Source organism: Anabrus simplex, chromosome 4 (assembly GCF_040414725.1).
Source record: "Anabrus simplex isolate iqAnaSimp1 chromosome 4, ASM4041472v1, whole genome shotgun sequence".
NCBI lineage: Eukaryota > Metazoa > Arthropoda > Insecta > Orthoptera > Tettigoniidae > Anabrus > Anabrus simplex.
In genome coordinates, this window is record NC_090268.1 from 330906319 (window position 1) to 330915070 (window position 8752).

Below are 8752 nucleotides of genomic sequence, written 5' to 3' on the forward strand. Positions count from 1 at the left end.
CCACTGCTTTTCCTACGCCCTGGTGAGTGGAGGGGTTTGCTTATATGGACTGTTGTACGGCCAAATGCCTTTCCTGACACCAATCCTGTGTGGAGTGATGTATTCAGTGTTGCATGTTTTTGTGGTAATTGATAGTGTGGTTTGTCAATTAATCAATCAATCAGTCATCAATGATCTGCATTTAGGGCTGTCGCCCAGGTGGCAGATTCCCTGTAAATGTTTTACATAGCATTTTCTTCAACGTTTTCAAAGAACTTGGAGATTGATCAAACATTTCCTCCGATAAATTATTCCAACCGCTTACTCCTCGCCCTATAAATTAATATTTCCCCCAATTTGTCCTCTTGAATTCCAACTTAATCTTCATATTATGATATTCCTACTTTTAAAAGCTCCACTCAAGCTTATTCATCTACTAATGTAATTCCATGCCTCTCTCCGCTGACAGCTCAACATACCACTTAATCAGGCATCTCATCTCCTTACTTCTTAGTCTTCCCAGCCCAAAGTTTGCTATGTTTTTGTAATATTACTCCTTTGTTAGAAATAACCCAGAACAAATCATGATATTTTCCTTTTGATCTTTTCCAGGTCTCATCAAGTGTTCCTGGTGTGGGTCCCAGACACTGGAACTATACTCTAATTAGGGTCTTACCAGAGACTTATATATCCTCTCCTTTATATCGAAGAGATCTGTAACCTTTCTTTACAATCTTGTTAATATGATTACCCCAATGAAGATCATTCCTTATATTAACACCTAAGCACTTACAGCGATCCCCATGAGCCACTATCACTTCATTAGCACAGTAATTAAAACTGAGAGGACTTCTCTTCTTGGTGAGACAACCTGGCTTTTCATCCCATTTACCATCATATCATTGTCCGCTGTCCATTTCAAACATTGTTTAGGTCCCTCTGCAGTCGCTCACAACCCTGTAACTCATTTACTACTCTATACAGTATAACATTATCTGGAAATAGAGTTATCTGTGATCCCAGTTCTTTACTCATCATTTATATGTATAAGAAAACATAAAAGTCCAGTAGTGCTCCCCTACGAGATGCTCCTCTTAATCATTACAGGATCAGATAAGACTTAACATACTCTAATTTTCTGGGTTCTATTTTCAAGAAATTTAGCCACCCGTTCGACCACTCCTTTGTCTATTCCCATAGCCGTGATTTTTGTCAGTAATCTCCCATGATCTACTCTGTCAAATGCCTTGGACAGGTCAATAGCGATACTGTCCATTTGAGGTACTGGATCTAAAATCTCTCTTATATGTTGCTGGAATCCTACAAGTTGAGCTTCACTGGAATAACCTTTTATAAACCCTAACTGCCTTCTGTCAAACCAGTTATTGATTTTGCAAATGTGTCTATATAATCAGAAAGAATGCTTTCCCAGAGCTTACAAACAACACATGTCAGGCTGACTGGCCTACAATTATCTGTTTTATGTTTGTTACTCTTTCCCTTGTACACTGGGACTACTATTGCAACTCTCCATTCATTTGGTATCACAAAACAATAATTAAATATTTCAGGTATGGCACTCTACCCTAACCCATAGCCTTTAATATATCCCCAGAAATCTTATCAATCCTAGCCGCTTTTCTAGATTTCAGCTTCTGTGTCTTTTCGTAAATGTCTGTTTTCATAGGTAAGTTTCAGTAATTCACCAGGGGCTTTCTCTATCCTTATGTCCAATTACCTTTACATACTGTTGACTGAATACTTCTGCCTTCTGTACCGGTAATTCCTCAGGTATACACTGCTCTTGTTTGTTAATGACCCCTGGAATGTCCTTCCTGGAACCTATTTCTGCCTTAAAAATATCTATACATCTTTCCATTGCTTTCTAAAATTCATGTGCTGCCAATATTGTTTGCCATCACTTTATCCGTAGTTGACTTTTTCGCTAAATTCAATTTTCTTGTAAGCTCCTTCAGTCTCTCCTTACTCCCTCGACCATTCCTAATTCTATTTCTTTCTAATCTACAGTTCCTTCTTAATCTCTTTATTTCCCTGTTATAATATAATGGACCCTTACCATTCCTTACCTCTTTTAAAGGTACATATCTGTTTTCACACTCGTCAGCAATTGCTCTAAACCCAACCCATAGGCTGCTTACATGTTTATTTACCATTTTCCATTGATCATTTTTTTTTTTTTTCTTTTTTAAGTTTTCCCATACCTCTCTTATCAACCGCATGTTATTGCCTCATACATACAGTACATTATAGAATGTTATGCTTTTCAGTGTTCAGTCCGTATATCTAAACCTCCTCAAACCTCTGTTCACAACTGGAGCTCTGTGGCCTCGTTTAATGTTGCCTATCTTTAAATCATTAAAACAGATATATGTAGTCTATATATTTCACTCCTGTTAGCTTTCTTACTCTCCTCCTCTTCCTCCTCCTCCTTCTTCTAGACACTATGTGTGAATTAAACCCAGTTTTGGGGCTGGATGACTTTCCTGATGCCACCTCTATGTGTAGGGAAATATTCACTATTGCATGTTTGTGTGGTGGTTTGTACTGTGATGGGTTGTATGTAAATGAAGATGTGTGTTAAGATGAACACAAACACCCAGCCCCCAAGCTAGAGGAATTAACCAAATACAATTAAAAACCCTCAGGCTAACCAGGAAACAAACCCAGGACCCTCTGAACCAGAGGCCAGTATGTTGACCATTCAGTCAAGGAACCATGCTGTTAACTTTCTCGCCTGAGCCTTCATTAAAGGCCGAGTCTAACCATCATCTTCTTGGTCTTCTCCTGCCACTCTTACCCTCTATCGATAAGCCCATTATTCTTCTAGGTAACCTATCCCCTCCCCACCACCACAGCCAGTTTATATGCACTGCTTCAGCCATTGAGTTCATTCCTAACTTAGCCTTTATCTCCTCATTGCTAGTACTCTCCCATTATTCTTACTTGTTTATACCAGCAATCCTTCTCATTACTTTCATGTCTGTTACTTCCAGTTTATGAACAAGATATTCTGATTTTACCCAGCTTTCACTCCTGTACAGCAAAGTTTAAACATTAACAGTTGCTGTTTTAATACCAGGGAATTACATCCTAAGCAGCAGTGTAACCATCTCACCCTTAGATAGGCAGTTCTACTTGTATTTTAAAACCAATGATGTGAAGTGGATGTTGAACAAACTTGTTAATAGAGATCTGGATATTGTAGAAATGAAAGAGTTTTTTCACTTACTTGTGGGCTGTTATTTTCTTTCTGGTGAGAATTTTCAGAAATCAGTGTGGAGACTCTTGAGACTTTTCCAAGTAACCAGGGATGCATACAAAGAAGGTATGTATGTTATTGCTAAAAATCCCTCATAATTATCCAGTAGATTTCATAATTTTGGCATCCATTTATCCTGATCTCTAAGCCTATAAAGTTTTTTGCTTCATGATTCAAAACCTTACCCCTAGTCTCCTCCAATTCTGTGATAAAAACTGCTGAAATTCAAGCTTCTTGGAAAGTTATGACTGGTTGATTGATCACTGGTTACTTGCTAATTCTTTATGTGCATCATTACCCTCAGTAAATGTGTACAGTTTCCCCTCAGTGTGAAGTACACCGTTTAGGAAGCTAAATCTTAGAAATCTTACTTCGTGTAACATGTAGGAGCTAGCGGTTTGTTCATTGCCAATACCAGGGACCACCAATCCACCCCAGTCATGTATTTACTTTTATAGCAAACTATCAGAACTTGTGCAGCATTTTCCATACATCCCAAGTGAATACCCACTGCCATTATCGGATACTTATGAAATGTGGTGTTACTGCCAGAAATCAACGCAGATAGACTTTATTACCAACTATCAAACTCCTTTGCTGTAGGCCAGTGGTCGCACATGAAACAGTGTCCCCGAATACACATTTCCTTTGAGACGCTATATGTTAGGTACCCCTGACGTGTTAGACCCATGGGTTTTGTCACTATCCAGGACATGTGCAGACCAGTACACACCTTGGATGTTTAGCGAACATTTGGTGGCCAGGTACTTAGGAAGTATGTGGTAACCTCAAATATATGTAAGGGTGATGCTTCTTTTTTTTTTTTGCTGACTCTGCAGTGTAGGGGTAGCATGCCTGCATCTTACCTGGAGGCCCTGTGTTTGATTTCCAGTGAGGTCAAGGATTTTTACCTGGATCTGAGGGCTGGTTCGAGGTCCACTCAGCCTACGTGATTACATAATTGAGGAGCTATCTGACGTTGAGATAGCGGGCCCGGTCTAGAAAGCCAAGAATAACAGCCAAGAGGATTTGTTGTGTTGGCCACATGACACCTCATAATCTGTAGGCCTTTGGGTTGAGCAGCGGTTGCTTGGTATGCCATGGTCCTTCGGGGCTGTTGCACCATGGTTGTTGGGTTGTATGTTTCTTTGATTAACATCTCTTCCAAGAGGTGCAAGGGTGTTGGAATTTTGTCCCATACGAGTTCTTTAGCATTCCAGAAACCATTTCACATTTATGAACCCACCAATGTTGCCCACCTTAGTCAGAAACAAACCTGTTCTATGGAATAGTACAGTGATCAGTTGATAGCACCACTAATGAGACCAGCTATCAAATTCCTTGACCACACTTGCCCTTCCTTGAGCTCCCCAATTATTTTTCATTGAGTAAAGTCATTGATATTTTTTCTGTAGGCCATTTACTGTAGTTAGTTGAGCACAATGAAATTAAGTTATTCTTTTGCTAATCATTTAATGTTGTATTAACAAATCAGAGGTTTTTGGCGATGCAAGGATAGGAAAGGGCTAGGAATGGGAAGGTAGTGGCCATGGCCTTAATTATGATACAGCTCCAGAATTTGCCTGGTGCTAAAATAGAAAACCATCTTCAGGGCTGCCAGCGGTGGGATTTGAATCCACCATCTCCTGAATGCAAGCTCACAGCTATGCGATCCTAACTGCACGGCCAACTGTTTGGTCAGTGAAATGAAGTGAAACTCTTTTAATAATAATGTTTTTGCCCCGAAGACTTCCATTCAAGTGGTTCATTTGCACTTTATTGACCAAGTGATTTGGTTGTGTTGTGGTATGGACTGTGTAGCTGTAAGATTGCATTTGGAAGATATTTGAGCAGACCTAAAGATGATTTTCCATACTTTCCCATTTTCCAGGCAAATACTGCAGCTGTACTTTAATTGAAGGTCATGGTTGCTTCCTTCCCAGTACTAGCCCTTTCCTATCCCATCATCACCAAAAACCTATCTAAGCTAATGTGACGTTAAACAGCCAACAAAAAATAAATTTAATAATTCTGTATTGCAACACAGAGCTCTTACAAGCTCTCAGGCCAGAAAAATTTCACAAGGTCAAGTTTATATTCTGTCAGACCTTCGTATGGGAATGCCCCACATGGCTTTAGTTTGGTTATAACAGTTATCAACAATGTTTTGTTTCGTTTTATAACTTGATCCAAATAACTGTGCCATGTGCAGAAACAAAATAATCATACTCTCCCACCAACAGGTAAACTTCAGACATCTCTAGTTAAGAAAGTTTTAGTTGCAATATTTCATTCTTATGGTGATGGATGCACTTAAAATGTCCTTAAAGCAGTAGCTAGGATTGAGCTCACTTGAGGGCTTAACACACATCTGGCACCCTTGATGGACAGAAAAGGAACAAGTGACAAATGAAATTGCAACATTGCCAAATTCTCTGCCCTTGATCATAACAGGTCGTAACTAGCACACTCCTCCTAAATTATGTTTAAGTTGTTCAAGTCTGCAGTGGACTGAACGATGTGGCAAGCTTTTCTCTCACTCCTTGCCTGTTCTAGGAGAATGTTTCTGCTTTTTTATCTATCCTAAGCCAAGAACATCGAAGCTCAAGCCATTCAGTTTGAGGTTATGAATATTCCAGGTGGAACAGTAGGAGCCATAGTAAAAGTGAATGTACAATTCCCCTCTGCTCACCACGCAGCACATTTATTTGGAGTGAGTTCTACACTTTGTCCTTCACTTTTGTATAACAGTGTTATATTATCTAATTTTGTCTTTATGTTGTGAATACTCGTTAAATTAAATAACATCTAATTTTGTCTTTATGTTGTGAATACTCATTAAATTAAATAACATTTGTTTCTGGAGTTTATCTGGAACATAGGCCTACACTACATTGGCATCACTCCTGAGAGGGAAGTAGACTGATCCCATACGGTATATCACTCATGTCATGAGCCTATATAAGGCTGTGAGCACTCAGTATAAATGTTTACTAGCTCCAGCAGAACTCAGTGAGGCTGAATGAGGTATGATTATATATTGGAGCTCACCAATTCGGTCATTTCATCAGTGAGATTTTTTGGCAAGTTTCAGATGCCACGTTTAACAATGCATGATGTAGTGGGGAAGTAGAAATGCCAGGAAGTTATAAAACAGTTAACAGATAGAGACCCAATGTATGGCGAAGTCAGACTGCAAGCTCCGTAAGAAACCATGCCCAAAGATCTTTGTCAAAGTGATACCATTCATCAAGAGGTGTTTGCACTTGGATTCGATGGGCAAGCTGCATTACACAAACCAACAATCACTAAATTAAACGCTTGCTCGATATTACAGGGGTGCAAAACACATCGCCTGTGGACTTTAAAACAAAGGAAGAGCATCATATGGAATGACAAATTGTGCTACATGTTGTGGCAGTCCAGTGAGTGTGTATGGACCTTATAAATGTAAGTGAGTAGTACTTACCTGAACACATTGTTCCCATTGTGAAATTTGGCAGTGGAAGGATTATGGGGTGGACTTGTCTTTTGTGGTTTAGTTTTAGTTCCTTGAACCATGAATGCTGAAGCCTATTGGATAATATTGGACAATTATATGCTACCCAGTATGTGATAACAATTTGGAAACAGGCCCTTTTCCTTCCCAACATGACAGTCCACCTGTTCGTAAAGTAAAGGCCATAACCAAGTGGTTTGTCAAAATAGGAGGGAATTCAAATGGCTAGCCCAAAGTCCTGATCGAAACCAAGACTGACTCCAATAGTCAGACTGTAACATTAAAGAAACATGGTGGCCGAAGTAGCCAGACTGCTGGTATTGGCTAAAACGAAAATATCACATATATATTACACCAATGGCAGTAATTTAACATGATAAATTTAACATTGTATGGAAAATCACTGTTGCACATATGAAAAAGCTTTGTGAACAACTTATCCATCACAAGGAATTGACTAGAATCACATATATCTACTAGAAGTGATAGACAGACCCACACTAAGAGAGAACAACAAGCTGATCATTTAGAAATTTACACTTAGTCAAATAATGTTTTCTCTTAGATTTCACTTTGCTGGATAGATGGAAATATACAATAAAACTGTTAAAATTATATTTATAATTTCACTTTGAATGTTTAAAAATATTTTAAGGTGAAAAATTCCTCAACTTATTCACCCTCATGAGAACTTGTTGCATTAGCTTTAAAGTGGTGGACAAGCACAGATTGCTGTGAAATACACTTGCATTTAAATCACTTGACACTTTGAAGCACATAGACACTGACAAAACATCACCATATCAATTATCATCGATCTAAATGATTTTCTTTTTGCAAGGAATACGAATAGGTTCACCATTTAGAATTAGAAAAAGAGTCTTCCCTAACCTCATACTTGTTCTCAAATGATGCATGCTCACTACTGTTTTGTCATCAACTTTAAAATAGTCACGATATACACTATGTGATCAAAAGTATCCGGACACCCCCAAAAACATACGTTTTTCATCTTAGGTACATTGTGTTGCCACCTACTGCCAGGTACTCCATAGCAGCGACCTCAGTAGCCATTAGACATTGTGAGAGAGCAGAATGGGGCGCTCCACGGAACTCTCGGACTTCAAACGTGGTCAGGTGATTGGGTGTCACTTGTGTCAAAAGTCTGTACGCGAGATTACTACACTCCTAAACATCCCTAGGTCCATTGTTTCTGATGTGATAATGAAGTGGAAATATGAAGGGACGTGGTCGAGCGGCTGCCCATAAGCCACACATCACACAGGTCAATGCCAAACGATGCCTCGCTTGGTGTGAGGATTGTAAACATTGGACGATTGAACAGTGGAAAAACGTTGTGTGCAGTGACGAATCATGGTACACAATGTAGCGATCCGATGGCAGGGTGTGGGTACGGCGAATGCCCGGTGAACGTAGTGCCAACAGTAAAATTCAGAGGCAGTGGTATTATGGTGTGGTCGTGCTTTTCATGGAGGGGCTTGCACCCCTTGTTGTTTTGCGTGACACTATCACAGCACAGGCCTACATTGATGTTTTAAGCACCTTCTTGCTTCCCACTGTTGAAGAGCACTTCGAGGATGGCGATTGCATCTTTCAACATGATCGAGCACCTGCTCATAATGCACGGCCTGTAGCGGAGTGGTTACACGACAATAACATCCCTGTCATGGACTGGCCTGCATAGAGTCCCGACCTGAATCCTATAGAACACCTTTGGGATGTTTTGGAACGCCGACTTTTGTGCCAGGCCTCACTGTCTGACATCGCTACCTCTCCTCAGTGCAGCACTCCGTGAAGAATGGCTGCCATTCCCCAAGCAACCTTCCAGCACCTGATTGAACGTATGCCTGCGAGAGTGGAAGCTGTCATCAAGGGTAAGGGTGGGCCAACACCATATTGAATTCCAGCATTACCGATGGAGGGCGCCACGAACTTGTACGGCATGTTCAGCCAGGTGTCCGGATACTTTTGAT